Below are 11746 nucleotides of genomic sequence, written 5' to 3' on the forward strand. Positions count from 1 at the left end.
ATATCATGACACAACGCAATAGTTTGTCTGCTCCTATTCTTTCAGCGGCATTATAATAATCACGTCTTCAATCTATTGTAGATTAGCTTTATAAAACTAATTGTATCTTGCACTTTGATAGGCAGATGGCATTCTAATTTTTTTGCAAAGATCTTATCTCCAAAGAAGCTTTCCGAGGTTCGGGTGTAACCAGTGATATCTCAATTATAATTACAACGCTAAACAATAAAAGTTACGTGTAATCTTTTTGACCACTCTTACTTTTACTGAAACGGTATCCGCAAGGCGCGGAACAATGAGTTGCACTCATTAAAATTGCAAAGAAGCAAAATTATTGTCCAAATGCGAGTACGAATTGCATTACGGCAAACAAAAAGCGAATTTCTCTTTAGAGTACATGTCACGTAGGCGTAGGGCTGCCATCTTTGAAGAAGATTTAATACTTATAACATTAAAAAAATAGATACCTACCAAGGTAGTTATTAACTCATGATAAAGTTAAATGAACAGATTTGTTTTTATTCATTTATATACTTTTTCAAATTTTTTTATTTTATTGCATAATTTTACGGAAAAATCAAAAATAGGCAATTTACCTAAACGTACAATTGACTACAGTATGCTGAAGAATTGGAATATTACGGTACGATAGTCTTTTTTCATTGTTATTGCGTTTTTAATGTACTATGTGCTCTAAACATGAAACTTTAGCAAAGTAGAACATTTCGTAACATACCTACCTACTCTTATCTTCGCAGTTGATAATAATTAATCGTCATGTTTCCACTGTTGGACTTAAGTTTCAAGTAGCGATTTCCTTACCCCATTATCCAGCGGCTCCCTACGGCTATATTGCCATCTGTCCATCTAGTGGAGGGTCTACTAACACTGCGTTTTCCGGTACAAGGTGTCTCGCCAGGAGTTCTAAGGTTCCTCTAAGGATGTCCTCATTTTCAAATCACCCTTTTTGTGACTCTTGAGCTTCTAAAGGAAGCTTTCCTAATCGGGTTAGCGACTATACAACTATTGACAAAAAAATTACAGTTGGCAACCCTACTAAGGGGTAACGTAACTTGCTTAGTGCAAGGATTGTGCATGTTTTCAAGTTCAAAATGACTAAGCGGATACACAGTATTGTTTCGTTTGAATTGCCAGCGAAAGTTAAGGTCAGAGGACGCCTACCGCTCGATGAAATTGAGAGTAAGATAATTATATTCTCTATATTATAAAGATAATTGACTGAAATTTGTTTAAGTAAAGATTGCCTTGGCATGGCAATGAATGCCTGTATTATTTATCATCACATAGTATAGAACAGACAGACAGTATGTCAGACTGTATCTATACTGTATCCTACTCTAATAGAGAGAGAGCCAGCGAGTGCCAGAGCTTCGTTATTTTATAAACTTAAACTTTTAAACTTTAACGGCCTCTGACAGGGGGTTGCCATGACATGTCTGGCAGTGCATGATGTGATTTCTAATTCTTTTTCAAAGAAAATATAAAAAAAAGCCAGACTTTAGTCTTTTACGTAAGATTTTTTTACATCCAAGGTACCTGATCCAAACTTCATAGGTGCTAATCGTTCCTCCCTGTGCAGGGAAAAAACTATCAGCTTTTATAAAATGACAAAGGTCTGGCACTTAGTCCATAAGCCATTTTTTTAATTTTCACCATAAGGTATAGCGTCAGGTATAAAGAGCTCGGAACGACCGTGGAGAGGCTGTGACTGGGCATGGTTACTGTATTTTCCTACAGCCCGAGAAGCGAAACTCAGCTGTCAGACTGACGAACACCTAGTCCACGGTAATATTATGTATCCTAGTCAGTCAGTTGTGATAAGCGGTTTAGTTTCAAAGACCACTATAACGGTTTATTTTATACCGTTTGGTGCGGAACCCTAGAAATTACTCAATCGCATTTTTTCCACATGTGTTAATTGTGGACTGACTATTAAAAACAAAATAGTAAATTTATTACACGTCAACCGTCAATTAATTGTAGATAATTGACGCGTTAATTGGCAAGTGGACTAATTATATTATTGTCCAATGCGCTGATCCCTTCAACATGTGAAATATAAGTAACATTTACAATCACGCGATGGCCTTAATAAAATTTTACGTTTCTTTGTATTTTCATGCAGTGGGTTAGTGGTGTATGCGATCACATGCCTACTTACGTGATGTACATGTTACATTCTGCACTAATAGTTACAAAGGTATATAACAAATGTCTGTTGGCTGAACTTACATGTTAGTGGGAATGCCCAACTAGTTTCGAACCCATCCGAGGAGGGAAAACCATCCGAAAAAGGATTTTCAATGGGCCTCTGTTCGCAACGCGGCAACGAGACTGCGAGCCGCATGCCTTCTCCATACGCCGCATCGCAAACAGAGGACCTTTGGGAAAGGACCCCGGACAGGACCAAAACTAATCGGGCATAATCCACATGTGAGTTTAACTGACAGACATATACAGGTTGTTTGGTAATTAGTATATAATGACAACACGTACCTGCCCATGCTACCTTTGATCTGATAAATACAATGCTGAAGTAAAATGACGAAATTAAATTATAAAAATTTCCGATCTCAGTGAGTTAGGGCACGTAAGGGCCATGAAAACTTGGACATTAAAAAATATTTGTATGGAAATTTTTATAATTTAATTTCGTCATTTTACTTCAGCATTGTATTTATCAGATCAAAGTAGCATGGGTACGTGTAGTCTTTATATACTAATTTCCATACACCCTGTATATGTATTTCTAAAAGTTCACTCACGCTAAAATAGTTACTAGTTAATTAATAGTTAGTTGTGCTACAAGTTACAAAGATTTTTTAATAGAATTCTTCAAAAATGTAAGTACCTACATGTATCTATATTCTGTTTACAGCAAGTGTACCAACTACGATTTATCTATTGTAACCTTTATACATATATTATTATTATTATAATCATGATAGAATTATTACAGTCTCTTAGATTTTCAGCGAGTTATGTTTTCAATTTCACTTATTAAAAATACAAAAAGTTAATAAAATGTTTTTACTTATATAAATCTACTCATCCAAGACTGATGAAAATGAGTGTCAAAAAGATGCACAAGTCATCCAGAAAGTGTGTTAGATATCATTTGGAAGTGAATGCGAGAATGCTCGTCTATGTAATGAGCTTCTTGATTTTCTACATTGTATTTAGTTGTATAAAATATAAAAGATTAATAAATGAACGAACAATATATATATGTACTTAGCTAATTAAATCCTGCCAATCAGTAACGGAAACCATTTTTGCCGCTATTAATTAATTATAAGATTGGTATAGCAGTCGGTATTAAGTTGTAATAAGTAACATCGATATCAAAATTAAATACTTATAGCAAATTTTGCATAGGAATTTACTGTTAATATATAAGTTAATCTGATATATTATAAGCAAAATTACCTTTGCATAATTCGCAGGAAACAATTTTAACTGTACACGATACTGATATTAAGTTTAATTACATAACTTCTTACCTTAAGAGTACCTAAGTCTTGTCTATAGTATATTTAAATAAGTAGGTATTATTCACAATGATGAAATTGGTTATAATATATTCTTTGTCTCTGGGAAAGATAGCCGCAGTAGGAAGAAAGAGATGGCTAGTCTTTAAATCTCCATTTTTAGTCATTTTCTTCAAATATTTGAGCTTTAACTAATTCCTTTTTTCTTTTCCGTGAGTTTCTAAAATATTTAAGTAGTAAATTCAAAAATACTAAGTAGTATGTAAATACAAATAAGTAAAGCGTAACTCAAAAATATTTATTATTCGGTTCATAGATACGGAGTTCCAGTGAGTTTCGTTGGATTGTAGTGGAATGCAACAATTAAAGTACTTACTTAACATTAATTATATCTAAGTACCTACTTAGTACTTGCTTTAATTTTCATAAATTATCAGTTACAAATACACAATTACTATTGATAATTAGAAGGTACCTAACTAAGAGTTGACCTTAGTAAATAGGTACATTTTTAATCATCGGAGTAAATCAAGGTGTAAAACAAATACGGAGCCCACGAAAGACGATTAATTGCATATTTCGAAAGTGTACGTCAAAACCATTGACGGATGGGTGGAATAACTTAGATTTAAGGAATTTATAAGTCGTAAATATTTCATAGCGAAGACACTTAGATGTTAGCAATGACTTGCTTAATACGACGAGTTGTATGAAAGTGTGTCTTTTATAAACCGGGGCGCTATTCACACTTTTGTGGTAGGTAAGTAACTACTCGTGAATTCAACACCTAACACTGACTAACAGATATTATGTACTTTAAATAGTTTAACTATATCCATACTTGTTGATCTAGAACAAGATTGGACTCCCTTGAAATGCCGACCTTATCAATTTATATAAAAGGAAAAGCTGACTGACTGACTGATCTTTCAACGCACAGCTCAAACTACTGGACGAACCGCAGACATCCGCTAAGAAAAGATTTTTGAAAATTCAACTCCTAAAGGGGTAAAGAAGGACTTTCAAATTTGTGCAGTCCACGCGGACGAAGTCGCGTACATAATTTAATTCCAAAATAAATTAAACTCTAGAATTTTATCAAGTATGTTAGTAGCTGTAGGTCTCTAAGTAGGTAGACCCTGATTTTTGCAACTTGCACCATGCCTCCTGCAATTTCTGAAAAAATTTCAAGCTCATATTATGAGCTTTTTACTTTTTAAAGTAATCAAACCTAAGTCCTCTACAAACCGACAATACGTGTGTATAGAGTATATTATTAATTTAAATATTGATTGAAAGCGATCTTGTCACATAAGTTTTGTTTTTACCTATGTTTTTACGGCTACGCGCGCCTCCTCTAAATCTGTCAGCTTTGTGTCTGTTTTTTTGTGTGGAAAGTTTTAAAACTAGTCTATTAAGTAGAACAATCTGTTATTTGCAACATCAAATTGTGAATTCATAAAATACCTAATCTATGAGAGGCATCATATTTTATATTTAATAACACGTTCATAGGCACCTCTTCCGAGAACCTCTACTCTATTTTTTTTAAACTCCATACTAAGTTAGCCCTTGAATGCGAGTCAATCAATTCATGGCTACGGCCATGCTGACATTTACCTACCTACGTCATACTGTAAACGATTATTCATATAAGTTTTATGAAAGCGTTTACCTAAATCGTTATAGCTAAATCATTGCTCAGTTACTTAATTCATTAACTCAAGAATCCAAAGTGAGTTGTGGCTTCTAGACACTTAAACATTATGCCACTTGTACCTATTTATTCTGTGGAAGTACTTTTCAGTTCTTTGACTCGAGTTCCCGTATCTCCAGTAAATTTTAGAAAAGTTTCTTACTGTCTATACTTTAAATATAGAGTCAATACAGAGCGTGTGTAAAGTTTTCCCACTAATACACTTTGATATGTACCTACAGGTAGGTATCTGTAGCATCCAAGGTACATCCTTGCAAGTATGGCTGACCCAACACTTAAATATGAGTTATGGCAACTGTACATTTAAAGTGAACACATTAATATTATATACCTACGACTAGTCTAGACGACACAGCTATCTTGATGTACGAGTATCATACCGACGAAAGCGTTACACTGGCCGTTCCTATTCACTTCCTTCCGTATTTACTCTTAGGTAGTTAAAGAGTTTTATAAGTTTTCATAATGTAATGAATCTTGAACTAGGATTTTTATAAAGACGATTAATATAGATAATATAATATTTAATAGAAATCTTGGCATGGCATGGATACTGGATAGGCAAGTATAAACCACTGGAAGCACTATGGCAGTGTGTTTAACATGACTCAACCTAGGAGTTTACACTCCTAGGTTTTAACCACAGATTACCACAGGAAATATGTCCAAAAAACGATATAAAAGCTCAACAAGCTGCGAAGCTGTGTGGCAGTGGGTACGACACAAAAACAAGGGACTAGCGATGTTGCACCAGAAAGCGCAGCCTTGGCAGACCTCACACTAAGTGGGCAGACAACATCAAACGAGTCGCAGAGAACCATTGGATTCAGGCAGGGCAAGACCGTGGCTTGTGGAAGTCCCTACAAGAGATCTATGCACAACAATGTAGCTACTCGTACGTCTAAAGTCTAAACTAAGCTGCGTGAGTAGAAGCCGCGCTGTTGCCTTTCCAACTGACTTTGCAATTTAATACTCCATAAAGTTTTCAGTTTGTATTACAAAAAGTGGCATGCAGTGCCATGCTGTCTTTATATCTATCCAGGTCTAAGCTTTAAGATTGTATTTATTTTATTAAAATATCTTTAGTAACCATATCACAAAGAAAAATAGAGGGGCTCGAGACACTTAAAATCAAAGGGCGACTTTATCATATCAATACAGTGATCTCTTCCAGGCAATTTCAATTTATAGTTCACTGAACTGGTGACGATATAATTCACTCCCCTCATACTGCGATAGAGTTTTCTATAAAAAGTTATGAACTTAATATATTATTATACAATTCGTCACGCGCTCTTTAATAGAATATATAGTGGGGAAACCTGCATGTCTCGGTAGAAATTCTAAGCTGCGTAAGTGAAAATGATAACTTCCTCTCTAATTCTCGACAATGCTGTTTTTTTAGTTTAGGTCATTTTAGCAATGGAGGAAAATGATTCAACGAGTGAAGCAATAAAAACTGGTCAAGTTCGAGTTGGACTCGCACGTGAAGGGTTCCGCATCATCGTATAAAATATGTATGAAATCCTATGTACTTTTTTTTGAAATTACATATTATTATTTGTTTGACAGCGGCGGAGGTTTAGTAATCGGGTCCCGTAGGCACCCTTTGGGTACGGGACCCTAACAATGAAGTAGTCTGGTCTCTTTCCTGGCCGTTGCAATTGATCATGCAAGGCAAAATCTAAGTAAAAATCGAAGTAGAAGTCGTACTTTTACCCATTTATTACTGAGTAAAGAATCTCAGCGAGCGCTACCGGATGAGCACAAATTCTTGATCCGAGCGGCTGCGCTTAAGAATAAGAATGTAGACTAAACAGCCAATCTTCATAAAGGCGATGGTACCTAAAGAACACGACATATAGGAAGGGAACCAATCCTCAGTATGAATCACACGAGTTACACGCCTACCTAGTTACACATCCCTAAGAAATATTGAGCTAAGTGAGAAAAGACTAAAATAATTTTCTTTATCTTTCTTTAATTTCTTTCTTTTTTTAATTTTCTTTTTCTTTCTTTTTCTCTTTATTGTTACAACATGATGATGATGATGATTTTTGAGTCCTACTCCGTGGAATAAAGGGCGGCAGTAGTAGTCTACCATACATTCTGGTCTTTGACTATTACCTTGATATGGTTCTACCAGAGTCCCACTCTTGACTTTGAAGGTCTGCCTCAATATACCTCCTCAAGGTGTTAGTTGGTCGACCGTCTCCTTCACAATCGCAAAAGAGCTTTTCAAACAACATAAGGGTGAAAGCTTTATTAAAATATGTTTGTACGTACCTTTTACATAATTGTAAATACTTTGCATAGTTTTCTCTTTTTTTAGTATATGATGTATTAGGTACCTACTTCATACAATTCCCTAAAATATATTTCTTATTTAAACCTTCGTGACAACTATCTAGCTAAGTATCTACGAATCATTCAATTCATATACCTACTTACCTAACTTGGAAAATTACCGGTGCAATATTAGAAAATCTTTTCGCTGTATAAAGTATGAATCTTAGATACGCTTTTAGGCTTACCATTTCGGACGTCCGCGTCCTAAGTCCGGAAAGTAATGAAAAAGACTTTTATTTAGTTAAAATTCAGTAACTTACCTAAATAATCTTAGTCTTAAATAATTATTTTTTAATTTTATTTTTACCTATTTATGCTAAGTTGACTATTTATTGTTTTAAAACTTAGCATTAATATAAGTAGCTTAAAATAATTGTATCTACTTAACAACTTCTTAAGTACAAATTAAACTTATTAAAAAAAAACATAATGATCAATAAACTCACCATAATAAAATTCGAAGTCGCCGCGGTGACAAAAATCCGAAATAGAATAGAGTTAATCCGAAAATCAGAACATAACAATAATTAATACAACTGAAATTCGTTCAAGTACCAAACAGTAAATCTAATTTCATCCGACACGAAGTTTATCACTGAAGAAGACACATCACATTCCGAAAAAATTTCGTTCGAAATTTAAGATCGCGCGCGTAACGACCATAGACAATGTTTTCTTTTAATTGACCGTTTTAATTGTTTCTCGCGTGCCAGTATCGACAATACCTTGGAAGAGGAGTGGGAGTCGTGTGTTAAAGCGTGCTTTTTAGTTGCCGGACGATGGTCAACTGGCGGCAGACGCACGCTTCGAAGCAACGGTGCCTTACCGTTTACCATGCACATTCGCTGAAACTAAAATAAAAGCCTACTTTACCTAAAAAGTATTAATAACATTATTGAATCGTTAGGCGTATACTGATATTTTCATATGTAATTATTTATTAATATTTACATTAAGTACTTATTTTTACATAGGTTCTATGCCCGAACCAAAAATATAACAGTGGAAACAAAAAAATGAGAATTTTTAAATTATCAACTTTTGGAAAGCTTTAGAAAATTTCGGAGAAAATATTACTTATCAAAGAGTATGTTACTTATCTTTGGAAACCAAAAGTGAACATGTCGATGCTTTTCTATATAAATTTTAAAGGCGCTATAAAAATATCTATGAGAAAGTTAACATTTTGTGTTTCTAGCCACTCCCTCGCGAGTGCCAAGGTTGTGAAAGTGTACACTTTTGAGAAGATGAATTAACATTAATTAATAATGTAATGAATAACGTATATACCTAGTGTTTAGTCTAGTATTGCTAATTAGCGTTAATTGCCCCAGTTTTTTTTTTGTACTAAAGCACTAACTTTTATCAATGATTTAATCTATTCATTTGTTTCCGTTTTATAAACTCTTTTCCTGTGAGTCAATTTTTGTTTTCTCCTTTGGTCTCCACTTCCTTGATGAGATACAACTGCAGCTAACTGAAAACTCACTTTGTCTTTGCTGTATTTACATATATTCACTTTTCGACTCGAACTAATCCAAACTTGTGACCTCAGACTACGGCTGGACAAGGTCTATTCGAGAGCGCACCATCAAACCCGTCCGTCCCTCAGCCATCCTCCGCTAATCAAATATCAGTAGAACTAGGTATGAAATAAAATACCTACCCATACTAATATTATAAAGTTTTCGTCTATCTGCTAGCTTTTCACGGAAAAATTGTGCTCTTACTAATGGCTAATCTCTGTGGAGATTGACCACTGTGGCTAAAATAATTATCAAATAAACAGATCGACCTACTCAGTTTCAATTTTATTATGTACCTAGAAGTGTCAGTGCCACTTTAACATTTATTTTGAAAACTTTCTTGTAGTGATCATTTTTAATGAAGCTCGTAAGAAGACATTAATTGCGAGTCCGTAAAAACGATAAGTACGCGATAAGTAAAAAAACGATAATAATTTAATACCAACCTACATTTCTCGTTTAGTTAAACGACTTTGCAAATCCAATGCAAATCACACTAATATTATAAAGGAGAAAGTTTGTATGTGTGTGTGTGTGTGTGTGTGTGTGTGTGTGTGTGTGTGTGTGTGTGTGTATGTTTGTTACTCCTTCACGCAAAAACTACTGGACGGATTGGGCTGAAATTTAGAATGGAGATAGATTATACCCTGGATTAGCACATAGGCTACTTTTTATCCCGGAAAATCAAAGAGTTCCCACGGGAGTTTTAAAAAACCTACATCCATGCAAACGAAGTCGCGGGCATCAGCTAGTGATAAATATAATTAATTCTCCGTGATGAAATAAGATAGATCACATTCACACGCTGCGGCAGGTTGTACAGAAGACCGAAGAATGTATAAGGCGACTTTGCTTAGCGTGGCCACATTAGTGGACTATGAGAAAGCTTTTCGATTCCATGGTAACTTGGGCTGTATTAAGATCGCTATAGAGATCCCTGATCGACTACTTGTATATCCAAGTGCTGAAGTGCTTAAGTACGAAAACGCCACAATGTCAATCTGTTTACAGGACTGCGAGATCCAAGATCTAATTGCAGCAGGGAATGCAACAGGGAGAAGTAACTCCCCGAAGCTCTTTACTGCTGCTTTGGAAGACGTCTTTAAGCTTATGGATTGGAATGGACTTGATATTAACGTCAACGGCGGCGAGTACATCTCTCACCTTCGATTTGCCAATAACATTGTCGAAGGGAAAGACTCTGGAAGTCAAATACAATGGCTTTATTCTGAACCAGTAGAGCTAAAATGAACATGAGCTAAACGGAAATCATGTCTAACATATCCCGTCCCATTAAGTAATCGTCGAGAGCTCTGTACTTGAAATTATAAAGAGCAGGTACGCACAACTGTGTGTGAGAAATGTGTGTGGAATACACAATATAGGCAGAAAGAGATTCATGCTGAATCCAACTCGGCTCGATTGGAAAGCTTCAAGCTGTCTTCTCGTCCAAAATTCCTGAATGATTAACGACCAAGGTCTTCGAACAGCGCGCGTTGCCAATGTAAGAAATGCTGAGCAAGTAACTAAGTCTAATGTCTCACTATCTACAAGATCTTCGCTCTATCAGAGCGTCCCGCCCAGTCCGTTATTAATTACGCCTATTAAGGAATACTTGTCGCTTCAATAGTTACCGATTGAAACAAATGCCCGGCCACGTCCGCCATATCCCACTTACCGCAAGAATTAATGATGTAGAAACGTCAAACGGAGTGTATAATGAAGCCTAAATTATACCTTGCAGCTGTATCTACAGCTAGACGAAGCTCACGTGTAATGATAAGGTGATGACGTTCCGGCGAGATCTTTTCTTACTCGTCCTTCTTTACGTTATGTATAGGTATACTAAGGTTTTTTTACTTTAAAAAGCTTAACGCTTCTTTCTAGTAGCTGATCGGTAAATTTAGTAAGTGGCTCGGGGATGGACTTTGTGAGTCCGAACTGAAACATTACTCACAAACATTTTCCGGGATAAAAAGTAGCCTTTGTCCGTCCCCGGGATATAAGCTAACCTTGTACCAAATTTCGTCAGAATCGGACAGACAGACACACTTTCGCATTTATAATATTAGTATGGAGATGTACCTACTTACTCATGATCTGATGATTTTTGTGGTCAAGCTAGACTCTACCACCGCGGGTTCCAAAAGGAGATTCTACGAAGAAGAACCCGCAAGAAACTCGGTGATTGCTCTCTTGAAAACGCAAAATGTTATTACAATAGAAGGGTAACAAATTATAGACAAAGCCGATTGCTTCCATACAACTTTGTCATTAAGAAAAATGTTCTCTTCTTTTTTCTATACCAAGGGAGGATTTTCCAATCTCTAAATTTAAATTATTTGACGATTCAAAAGCACTTGTAAAAGTTTATTTGAATAAAAATCTATTCTATTCTATTCTAAATAAATTGTAACTGATAATATAACTATGTAGTTTTATTAGATACTTACTTATTAATTATTTACAGATTATCTACTATCAAAAAGAATCAAGTATCTACCTACTTACCTACCTAGATAAATGCTGCTTTAAAAACGGATTTTGCATTTTAAAAATATCTTCGGATTTTCTCTCGTCTCTGCTTGCCTTGCAAAACGTGCTACACTATGTGAGTTTACGGCACTGGGTTCTAGCCTACA

The 11746-nt window shown here is 35.3% G+C and overlaps 1 protein-coding gene across 2 annotated transcripts in view; it reads right to left on the minus strand.

Annotated features, from left to right (window-relative positions):
* Positions 1–8347, minus strand: part of LOC123870881 — a 35333-nt gene extending 26986 nt beyond the window's left edge. For both annotated transcript variants that reach the window (XM_045914361.1, XM_045914360.1), the window contains exon 1: positions 8025–8347. The gene's annotated coding sequence lies outside the window, so the exon portion shown is untranslated. The remainder of the gene's footprint in view (positions 1–8024) is intronic.
* Between the last annotated feature and the right edge of the window lie 3399 nt (positions 8348–11746).

Source organism: Maniola jurtina, chromosome 13 (genome assembly GCF_905333055.1).
Source record: "Maniola jurtina chromosome 13, ilManJurt1.1, whole genome shotgun sequence".
Classification (NCBI taxonomy): domain Eukaryota; kingdom Metazoa; phylum Arthropoda; class Insecta; order Lepidoptera; family Nymphalidae; genus Maniola; species Maniola jurtina.